Genomic DNA, 12,667 nt, shown 5'->3' on the forward strand with positions numbered 1-12,667 from the left:
AACTGGTATTTTGTATTTTCACTTACTAGAAGGCTGATAATTTTGTTTGACACCTAAAGATCTTATGGAACAAGGAATTGATTCATCAGTGGAACAAATAACATTGGAGGGATGGTTTAGTAATTGTCTTTAATAATTTTAGCTATGGTAATCCAAACTAGCTATCAGTCTCGTCAGTCTGTCATGATAGTTGTATAGATACATATAGATGTTTAGTGAGTAGATGATTCTGCAATATCTCTCAATGTTTTACTTATGTGTATCACAAAGTCTATCTTGGCATGATGTTTCTAATCCTAGTGAACTTTTGGTAACATATGGAGACATTCCTGGTAGGCACAACTGGGAGGGGAGTACTAATGGTATCCTGTGGGGCAGAGAGCAGGAATTCTACCAAACATCCTGTATGCATAGCCCTTCTCTCTTCCAACAAGGAATTATTCACCCAAAGAATCAAGTATGCCAGGTATGATGGCACATGCTTGTAATCCCAGCGACTTGGGAGGGTGAGGTAGGAGGATCACAAATTCAAAACCAGCCTCAGCAAAAGTGAAGTGCTAAGCAACTCGGTGAGACCCTGTTTCTCAGTAAAATAAAAAACAGGGATGTGGGATGTGGGATGTGGCTGGGGATATGGTTCAGTGGTTAAGTGTCCCTGAGTTCAATCCCAGTACCAGAAAAAAAAAATCAATTGATCAATTGTACTAGGTTTGTGAAATCATTTCTCATTTTTATCTCTCATAACTCCTTTACAAATTAGCCTTTCAAGCATCATACAATATAGCTGTTTCATGGATACTCTTTTCATATAGACTCTCACATGTCCATCCTTGCCAAGTTGAATGGCAGGGTGCACAATGCTATAGTTCAGACCTGGAATGTCCCCTAAAGGCCCATCTGTTAAAAGTTTAGTTGGATCTTTCTTGAGAGTAGTGGAAACTTGAAGAGGTGGGGCCTAGTGGGAGGATCATACCCTTGGAAGGCATAGTGGGACACCAGAGCCTTCCTCTCTTTCAGTTTCCAAGAATGAGGAGTGGAATTTTGTTCAGTCATATGATCCTGCCATGATATGCTGCCACATGTCCCCAACGTTGAGGCCAACTGATCATGGACTGAAACCCTTAAAATTGTGAACCTAAATAAACTTTTACTTATTACAAATTTATGATCTCCTGTATTTGTTATAGAAACAGGCTGAATAAAGCACATAATCATATTGTTTTTCCTGATTCCTGAGAAAGAATTGAGAGCTGAATCTGCAAAATGGCCTTAGACTTTTACCTAACGTCACAAACTCAAAGAAGAAATTAACTTTGCAAAAGGAGTTTGAAGTCAGTAAAACAATAGCCTTCCTTTTTTTCCTCTATTTTTCACTTTTGAAAAGGTTATTTTGGCAAATAAAACTAAGACTTGTGGCAGAAGTTAATGAATTCATTCAGGAAACACAATGTGAAATTAGTGGAACCATTTTAAAAAATTAGCTCTCTTAGGAAAACCTTGTAAAAGTTGATTAACAAGCAAGTAGCAGCCATTGAAAGAACAATGCTTTCACATCTTTTAGAAAACCACCCTAAATTATTCTGAAAATTATATATAAATTTGGGATTAAAACATATTTATGACTTAAGTGTTCTTTCTGCCCTAATATTCAGTTTTCACTTTCTTCAAATTTGATTCACACTTATACCATCTGGAAGAAAGAACCACATAGCAGCCAACTTGGTCTGGTGACAAAGAAAACATCATCACCTGGTTCCGTTCATCTTTTTCTTTCTTTCCTTTTTGTTATTATTTATTGGCATTTTGCCTGCTGCAAGAAGTAATATTTCAATGTGGATTTTAAGATGCTTGCGAATCAATCCAGAGAAAGCAAAGTATTTTAAGGGCAGCATGAAATAGAGGCATCCCTGATTGTTAATTTTAAGCATTTTAACATAGGTCTGGTATAGAGGCTTGTTTATTGAATTTGAAAAATTAATTCCTAACAGCCTAGAGTATAGTTTGCTTTGCCTGCCCTGGGTTTGTACATATTGGTGTTTTCAGTTTTTCCTTTTTAATATTTCAACAGGTAAGGCTGGCAAGAAGGCCAGTGGTGCCGTTTCACACCTTGAGGTCTTCCAGAACCAGGACTGCATTCGTCAGGGGAACAAACAACTTTTGGAGATGCTTTAATAATTGCCTTTGGTGGACTTGTCTCACATTCATTAAAGACTGTAGGCCAGACCTGCTTCCTTGATCCTCATTTCTTTTCAGTTGCCAAGCAAGCAAACAAACAAACAAATAAGAAATTATTTTCCCTGAATCTGCTTAGTCATCTAACCTAGAATTTCTTTGGTTAGACTGGAAGTTGCACACCTCAGATATCTCAAAATTTAAATATTAGAACTTGGCAGACATGTGGGTATTTGCAAGATTGTGTGACTATAGTCGACTATAGTCTGCTCTTGTGTTTAAAAAGCATTGGAAATAATCTAGAATTTTAACCTTTAAAAAAAAAACGCATTAAGTCTTCACTGTTAAAAATAATTCTTGTGCTCTTCCTTTGTTGATAAAAAAATATCCTGTTGCCTAATTATTTTTGATGTTGGAAATGTCCAGAGAATAGTTAATATAAAAGATGACCATTTTATTATTTAAGAAATTACAACATAACCCTAAACCTCTGTCTAGTGTATAACTATGGATTTTGGAAGCAATCTTTTTTTTCCTTATTTAGTTTTATAATTAGATTTGAATTTAGACTTATAAAAGTGACATTGTATATGAAGCCCACAGACATACATCTTGTATAGAAAATAGACAATGAACATTCACTTTTCCTTGTCAAGAGAATGCCCATAAGAATTGTTGGTAGGCTTCTAAATGTGGAGGTAAGTAATAAGCAGGTATTGACTTCTGTTGAGATCAATATCAAGATTTGTTGACCCAAAGAGGTTAAAATTGACTGAAGAGTGGGACAATAAATCTTGTTATTGACTAGGAAGCAGAAGTCAATATATGTATTATTATAAGCATTTTTCTTTTGGTATAGATGATAGGGGTGGAGTCATTTTTAAGACTTTAGATGCATATAGCCACATGTTTACATCATGGTGGGGGCCAACACAGGCTCTCAGGTTTATTACAAATGTGGTGAGTCTCATGGTATCAATAACATACCTGGTTCATCTCTCAAGATGTCAACCATCCTTTTCCCTGTATTTTGTGCTCTCTTATCCTGTGTGCTTTGAAATTGAAATGTTGAATGCATAAGTTTATATGACAAAAAAAATTGTTTAAAAAGAAAAAAATACAGGAAAGAAGATGTTCAGATTTTTTTCTCTAGAATGTAGTTCACATGCATGCTCACTCTTGTATTATATGTATCTACTCAACAGTTTTATATTTTCATGCAATGGAAAGACTTTCTTCTAGACAACCCATTACTATCATGAGTTTGCCCTTCACATGAGTTGTGATATTTACAAGGTGACCTAAAAAATGTCAAGATTGACACTTTTGAAATATGTATTTAAAATGAGCTTTTTTAAAAAAAAAAAAACAACCCTCTAAATATACACAAGATGGGAATTACTAGGTCATTTCTGAGTTTTTCTATTCACCACCAACTACCCACTCATACAAAAGCCAAATAGACATTTTATTTTTCCACAGTGGAGAAAAGTAGAAATGGAAAACAATTTTCCATTGTTCTAAATAGCTCTCATGTTGATAAGAAATCAAACTTTGTACATCCAAGCTGAACACAGTGTGCTGGGTAACAAGTTTCTGGTTGTCCAATAGCTTTGCCTGCACTGAGGTTTGTACAGGAGCATCACAGATACATAAAATTCTGGAGGAATATTCAGCAGGGACATTGATGTTTCCAATTACTGGCACAAAATTTTCTCATGCCATACGAATCCACCCTCTTACCTCCATTCCCAGTCTCATGGTAATAATGAAGGAAAAACACAGAGGTTTCTTTACCTACTAACCACCTCTCCAAATTTGGTATTTTACAAGGAATATTCAATTCTGTATATGCTCAGAAATCTGCAAGTTAGGGAGGAAACATGAGAGATGCTTTGAATGCCTTCCACTATGGGGTGTCTCCAATTCCTTAACACACTCCATTGTGCCTCACGGCTGGAAAAACACTCCACAACCCATTTCCTCCTTTAACTATGAATTTCCTTGCTTCTATAGGTTTAGATTTTAATGGTTGAATTACATTTATATCTACTCGTGCAATGGCCATTAGCAGCCAAAAGTCTTCACTAACTTTGAGAACAACTTTCTCATAAACAACCTATTTTTTTATCTAAAATAAATTCATAGAGCAACTTTTAACTCTAAGAAGCTCTAGAGATGTCCTGTACTAAATGGCAGGTCTTTCTGGCTCTCTTTACTGGTTATAAGTACCTTACAATGAGTTATAGCTCAGGACAAATTGCTGATGAGGCTGCAACAATTCCAAAGCCATTAGAATTGTAGCAAAATCTTGTTTAGCCTGAGGTATTGATCAGTTGAATTAAGTTCTAGAATGTGTGGTCATTATAGAGAAGAAAAGAGTTCTATGATGAACATACCCAAAGGGTGCTGAGGTGCTATCTAATCATATGACAGTCTATAGGTAATATTGTAGAAATACATGCAGGTTCATATAATAAAACTCAACTTTCACTATAATTATGGGAAGGTACAACAGGTGAGGGTAGACCTTACCTCTAGCTAGAGGAGGTCTCTGGGATACATCCACTCACACACACAAAAGAAGTTTTTAATCTTACCAACCTTTTTATACCAATCATATTTATCTATCTATCCATCTACTCGTGTGTTTATGTAATCTATTTCCATATATGGCTAGAAAAGTGCAAAAACTAAGAAATTTTAGTTTCATCCCTTTTAATTACCACCAAAACATATAATCCTGCCTTTGTTTTATACATATTCGGTATGTTAAGAACTGAAAAGAACATAATTCAAGCCCTTGATCTTCTTGTAGTGACAAGCTTGGTGAAGTCATCTGTACTACCTTGCTTTCTCCATCTGGACAGTCTGCCAGGTCCCTGGTGGAGGGAATCCCAGCATTGCAAGAGCTGCAGGAGGCAGAAGAGGACCAGGATCTGAACCATGCCACAGAAAAGAAAACCTAATTGTCTCTAACTTGTGGAAATTCATACAACTCACATCACGCCCCTCTGAAACTACACCCAATCAACAGAAAGGCATTTCTTAAGACATAAACCCCAGATGGGAGTGATCTGGAGAGGAGATAACAGTCACAGTTTGGAAGCTGGAAAACAAGTGTGTGACTGGTAAAGGAGTACATGAACCTGAAAAAAAAAAAACAGAATCATAAGCCAGTAGCAGAGAAAGCTGAAGTCCAGTGTGGTCTTTATTATCACAGAATTCCCCAAAGGCTTAGCCCCTGGAGAAACAGGGAAGGAGGGGAGGAAATCTCTGATAAGGAAGGCTGATTAAAAATCCAATAGCCAGATCTCTTGTCAGCTGGTTATCTGCTCCTCTCACCATAGCAAAAGACTCAAGTTTTGCAAAGCAAAGGGTCTCCATACGGAGAGAAAGGGTTGAGGTCAGGGATTTTATACACTAGAAATAGAAAGCTTATGCAAATGTCTGTAGGTGACCCCAAAATCTCTGACCCAATTTCCCCTTGTGGCTTCAGAACATGGGCAGCAGGACTTCACCTGAGGGTATCCCACCTTGAGGAATCAGACTGTCATCCAAGAAAGACAAAGGCTATGGCATTTATCCTTTCCTGCCATATACTTGACAGTTGACTAATCTCACACTATGAACATCCAATTAGTCCTTTTAAAACAGTCCTTTTAAAAATAGTCATTCTTAAATATGAGCCTTCAAAGATCAGACAGTGGAAAACTAGATAGAAAAAGATAGAGTCAAAACAAACAAAACAGAAAACTCTTTGGAGGAAACATAGACCATGAAAGCAGAAAAGAACTTGAAGAGAAAAAAATATCACCATAGTTATTAGTCATTAACAATGTAAGGAAACGACTCCTACCATGAAACAAGAACAGGAATGATCCTTTTTTTTTTTTTAATGAGCGTTCAAAGAAGAAAGATAAGCCTCTAGAAAGCAAATTTATAATAGAAGAAATTAAAAACTCAATGGAAGAGCTGAAAGATGAAGATGAGGAAATTTCCGGAAGATATAGAAAAGAAATATATTGTAAGAAATGAAAGTAAAGGTAAATATGAAACATTAGGCCAGGGTGCCTAGTGTTCAAGTAAGAGATGCTACAGAAGTAACTACATATATAAATCAGATGGAAGGAGGGAGGAAGGGAAGAACCAAGTAAGTAGTTTATATAATATTTTCTTTCTATATGTTCCCTGGCCAGTTCCTGTGACAATATTAAGTACTTTGTTCTTAGTGCTTTGTCTGTTGACCTGAAGGTAGGCATTCACAGGCTTTTCACAGGCTGAGAATTCTTCACCAAGGAAACTGAGTTTATCAACTCAGATGCCAGTTTAAATTGAAATTTATGATTATCATGAAATAATACTTTGATTTATATAATGCTTTAATTTTGATATTTCTAAGTATTTGTTTTTATATTTATCTTTATTAGATTAATTTTTAAAAGAGCTCTTTCTTTGAGATATAATTGATATATAACCAATTGCATGCATTTATTTTAATATATGTGCTTTAATGTATTTAAAGATACTGTTTGATCCCTTTTGACATATATATAGGCGCAGGAAATCATCACAACAAGATAATGAACATATTCATCACCCCCAAAACTTTCTTTTTCCCTCTTGTGCTCCCTCCCATCCCCTCCTCATTCCTTTCTTCCAGGCAACCATTGATCTGCTTTCCATCACTGTAAATGAGCTCTCATTTATTTTCTAGAGTTTTATGTTAAATAAACCCATACAGTGTATTTTTTGGGGGAGGGATCTGTGTTCTTTCATTCAACACAGTTATTTTGAGATTCACCCCCATTGCTGTCACCATCAATAGTTCTTTCTTTTTACTGCTGAGTTGCTTTCCATTGTGTGGATATTAAAATCTGGTTATGTGTTCACCTGTTGAGTGACATTTGAGTTGTTTCCAATTGGGCTTATTCTAAATAAGGGTACTGTGAATATCTTTATGTGAGTGTTTGTACCATTATATGTGTTTGTTTCTATTTAAGTATCTACAAGTGGAATGACAAGCTGGTATCATAGGTATTTATTTAAGTTTTTAAGAAATTTCCATATTATTTCTCAGAGTGGTTGTTTCATTTCACATTCCTACTGGCAGTTTATGGGACTGACTGGAACTCCATATCCTTGTAACACTTGATATGAGCTGGATTTTTGATAATGGCCATTTGTCAGATTAAATTTAAAAAAAAATTGCCAAAGAAATGTGTTTTTCTTATAACATGCACAACCATTGATGGTCTACTTAACAGTGACTTCCTGCACATCCTCACCCCAATTACCCCAGAGAATGAAATCTATGGGAGAACTTCTGGGAAGTTTCTGAGAAAGGTTTCACTCTCTTTAAAATAGTAATAGAAGCAGTAGTAGTAGTAGTAGTAGTAATAATAATAATAATATGCAAAAGAAACTTTCCTTCTTGTAACTGGAAGTGTTTACATGAGGGCACAACACCTCCAGCATGACTGCTATGCTGGAGATCCTGTTTGTCTCTCTGGGTAATCTCTCTCCTTCTCCCTTCTGCTCTTTGAGAAGGCTGGTTTATATGAGCAAGTTGAAGGGTGCCATTGCTCTTTGACTTCACATTGGGTTTAACCATTGAGGAGTTCAGGCTGGGGATTAAAAGAGGACAGGCTAATGAGGTAAGAAGTGATTCTTCTATCTCCTGCCCTGCAGGGTCTCCCCAGATGGCTGTGTAGTTGTACAGAAGGTTATAAGTCTTCTCTACAAGCCTTCTCCTTCCTGATTCTGGTAGTCCTTTGCCTCATCATGCCTGGATTAGTGGCAATCTGGCTATTACTGACTGTCTGAGTTTGTTTCCTGTTGCTAATAACACAATTCCACAAACTGGGTAAGTTATTAAAAAAAGAGATTTGTTTTGACCCCTGATTCTGGTCCAAGGTTCAGGGAATGCATCTGGTGATGGCTTTCTTGCTGGCAGAATCCCCAGGTGGTACATGGCCCCACATAGTGAGAGAGAGGAGAGTGTGTGTGTGTGTGTGTGTTTGTGAGTGTGTGTGTTTGTGTCCTCTGGTCTCTCTCTTATAGATCCACTAGTCTCCATTCATGAAGGCTCCACCTTGATGACAGTATCAAGTCCTAATCACCCCCAGAAGCCCCACCTGTAAACACCACCCTCTTAACACTTCATAATGGGAATTAGACTTCAACATGAATTTCAGAGGGACAAATCCTATTTAAGCCATAGCCTGGGCCCCTTGGAGAATAGCACTACCCTTTGTGACTTCTGCTGCCTGCACTTTTATAATAATCTTGAGGTATGCTAATGCATGGGTCATCTTGCCGGGGATTCTAGTAAACTTAGCACTCAAAAACAAATGCCGAATTTTTTCTCTGATATAATGGGGGTGACTCATAGTGGGGTAGGGAGGGAGAGCATGGGAGGAATAGATTAATTCTATAAAGGGAAGAGGGTTGGGAGGGAAAGGGAGGGGGAAGGGGATTAGCAAGGATGGTGGAATGTGATCGTCATCATTATACAAAGTACATGTATGAAGACTTGAATTGGGTGTCAACATACCTTATATACAAACAGAGATATGAAAAATTGTGGTATATATGTGTATTAAGAATTGTAATGCAAAAAAAAGTAGATGTATAATGGCATAAATTGACGTGAGCATACTTTATATACAGAGATACAAAAAATTGTGCTCTATATGTGTAATAAGGATTGTAATTCATTCCACTGTTGTCGTGCATTTAAAAAAATTATAAAATCAATTTTAAAAAAACACACACACACACACAAAAAAAAAAAAGACAATGAGGAAGAAGATTAAGCCTAAAGGCCAACAATTAATTAAAAAAAACGTTAGAAGACTGTTGAGCTATTGAAGTTGTTAAATGTACCAAATTTGGAACATCTTATGACCCAACTATTTGTCTGTTATATAATAAATATCTTTATGCAAAAATAGTTAATTGCCTTAATAAACACCAACCATCTGACAGTGAAAAGTTAACCCATGATCTTTGTAAATTTTATTAGTAATAATTTTATCTTAATTTTTATCACTCTTCCAAGTAGCCCATTGTCAGAAAAATAAGACTGAACTCAACCTGATCTTGTTTTAGCATATGTAGTTCCCAGAAAAGAAAAATATTAAACAATTCAGGATTCTCTCAAACTGAAAAGTCTACAGACCTAGATGAAAAGATATGTAAATGACTTCATATTGAAAGATACACAAAGTCATTCAAATGAGGTATCAACATAGGTAGGGTAACAAGTTCCTTGAGGAGATCAAGGTCAAAAAACTTATGAGTCTAAACATTTTTTTTAAGTGTTGATGTTTATAATGTATGAATAGATCTCTTCCTGTCCCACTGGGATAGAAATAATTCATTCAGCAGAAAAGCCCATATCTCTTGATATTCACTCTTGACTAAGAAAATGTCACCCAACATTGCTTAAGATAATAGAATTTCTTTCTTAGGAGATAAATGTTTTTTTAACATGGAAACTCAGAATTAATTATATAAATATTTAAGAGAATCAAATGCAATATTAATATGTATATGTTAAGGCTTTGGGGTATTTATAATGTTGGAAGCATGAAAGTCTTTTAAAAAGTAGGTAAAATTAGTGACTCAATTTAAAAGTGTAAATAAGTAATTGATTTAAGCCTATGAATTTAAGCAAAGATTTTGCTTAGTTTATGTAGTAATTATAGTTAGTTTATGGAGTAAAACATTTTGAAGAACTTAAAGTTCACAATATTTCTAGATCTAATTTATTAGAGGGAATAGAGATATTTTAAAATATCCTAGAAAGTTTGCTTTTAAATCATGTATTTGAAGTACCTAAATAAGAAATCAAATATATTTAATTTATAAATTTAGTTTAAAATATTTAAAGGAGTTTAATTAACTTAGTTTGTAAATTGAACTAAATGCTAATCAAAAGCCTCATAAAAGTGATTGCTAAATTTGCTAGACTTATAAATACAAGATTATGGAAGAGCTAAGCTTTCAATTTTTTAAGGCTAATAATTCAAATATATTTTTAGCAAAACAAATTTCTGAATAATATTTTCTGCACTCAAAATATGTCTTGGAAAATATCAATATTGACAAACAACATTGACAGAAGATAAGGAAGCATTAAATTATTGTGATAGTAAAGACCTCCTACAATTACTACATACAACAAATATCTTCAAGTACTCTCAACTTTCATCAAGTTTAATTGTATTAGTACTAAAAAGCACAACAGTTTAGTTTGCAAATTCAGGCCCTAGAGTCAGATTCAAGTAGTTTGTACCCTAATTGTTCCACGTCTTAACTGTGGGAATGGGTAAGTGTTAACTTTATGGGATTCATGTTCCTTGTTTGAAAAATGAAGATATTAATAGTTAATATACATTGCTGAGAGACTTGAATATGATAATTACAGAAGGCCCAGTGGATTACACACCACAAAAGTTAAAGTTAAACAAATATTAGTCGGTATGCTTTGGAGCAGGAATCTTCCTCTACTGGAAAATAGCCTGTTTTTCACATAGTTGTCCTTAAAACCAAAACATGACAATTACAAATTCAATAAAATCCTTGATTGAAAGTTTTGCACCTGGTAGTAAACAGAGAGAGGTTAGGTTAGTTTTAGTTTCTGGTGAGTAGAAACCACAAAAAAAAAAAAATCCAAAAGGATAAAGAAGAGCATGGTTTATTAACAATAAGCTCCTTGAAATTGTCTTCTGATAAAAATAAACATGTATTCGCACCCAAAATAACTATGGTTTTATAGGTGCACCCCAAGTCTTTATATGACTTATTTAGTTTAGCCCTTGCCCAGATATACTATTAGAAAGTAAAATGAGAAAAGAATGATCACATTCAGTACCTAAAATTGTACATTTTATAATATTTAATGTTGTAATTCTTATAATAATAAAAAAGAAAACAAATTTTCATTTTAATGATATTAATGTATTAAAACATGATTAAAAACCTATGAAAGGGTATACTCTTTATTTTCTAAATTAACTATGCTCATGTGTATATGTATTATCAGGGAAATTATTTACAATATATTGATTAAGGAATTTTTAAATTAAGTTTCAAATATCTATAATATATTATAAATAATATTATACACTTTACATATTAATATAAAATAAATTTATTATAATGATAATTTATATATAATTGTGAAAAAATTTAAATCAATATGTCAGTATATAATATCATGTATAACATATGTTATATAGTATATACACACCTATCAGCAAATTTGATTGCTATAAAAGAGGGAGGATATACTTTGATTTCACTTATACATACCAGATGGATCTATAGAATAAATAAATACAAAAAAAAACTAGATATTTGTATATGGTTTTATATACTGTTGACAAAAATTTTACTATTCGTGTCTGTGATGTATGTTTCTCATACATGATTTGGTAATAAAGAAACTGCTACCACTAATCAGAAAAGTAATGTGGTAGCAAGTTTCAACTGAAATACTTAATTAGAAATCCTGCTTTTGAGGAAAAAAATAATGAATAAATAAATAAATATGCTAAGAATAAATAGATAGATGGACTGATAGATTTCTCTCCTTTCTCTACTTACATGTTGATAAACCCTTATAAGTTGAAAATGCAATTAATGCACCTACCCTAACATTTAGCAGAACAGGGAGCTGTGGAGTGTTGGTTGTTTATGTTTGTGATCACATGGCTGACTGGATACTGTGGCTTGCTGCAGCTACCCAGCATTTTGAGAAGATTGTACAATACTGCTAGGCTAGGAAATGATCAAACTTCAAAGAATGGTTTCTGCTGAATGTGCTTTCATACCGCCATACAGTTGAAAAGTGAAAGTTGAACCATAATAAGTCAGGGACTGTCAGTATACATATATCTAAGCCTCATTTTGTTCAGCTAAAAAAGAATCATTACGATGCTCCTTACCTATATTATAGAAATGATGCTGTGAAATTTCCCAGAATAAGTGATAGAAGACGTTGATTCTTCCTCCTTGTTCTCTATGGTATCACTCACCCTGAGGGAAGCCACTTGGCATGTTTGTGCAGATACTCAAGCATTTCAGATGTCAGTATGCCAAGCCATGGCTCCTTCCAACAGCGAGCAGCCATGTGAATGCTCCATGTTGGGAGCAGATCCTTGAGCCCCAGTCAAGCTTTTAGACAATGAATGCCTTGACTGTAACCTCATGAGATCCTAAGCCAGAACCACCTGATTAAGCTTCTTCCAGACTCTTTACAATCAGAAATTGGGATATAATATTTGTTGTTTTAAGCCACCACAAAAATTGTGTATACTCACATAATCAAAAATATACTGATATTGAAAAATGATTTAAATACATACATATGTATTCATGTTTATATGTATAAATTTAACAATAATATTATAAAAGATATGATTACAGAATGATGCATATATTAGGATTCAGCTTTTGTTTAAAAAAATCCAAAATTATCATTGTT

This window comes from Marmota monax, unplaced genomic scaffold, assembly GCF_021218885.2.
Source record: "Marmota monax isolate L192 unplaced genomic scaffold, Marmota_monax_Labrador192_F-V1.1 WCK01_AAM20220418_F8-fsc00070, whole genome shotgun sequence".
In the NCBI taxonomy this organism is placed as follows: domain Eukaryota; kingdom Metazoa; phylum Chordata; class Mammalia; order Rodentia; family Sciuridae; genus Marmota; species Marmota monax.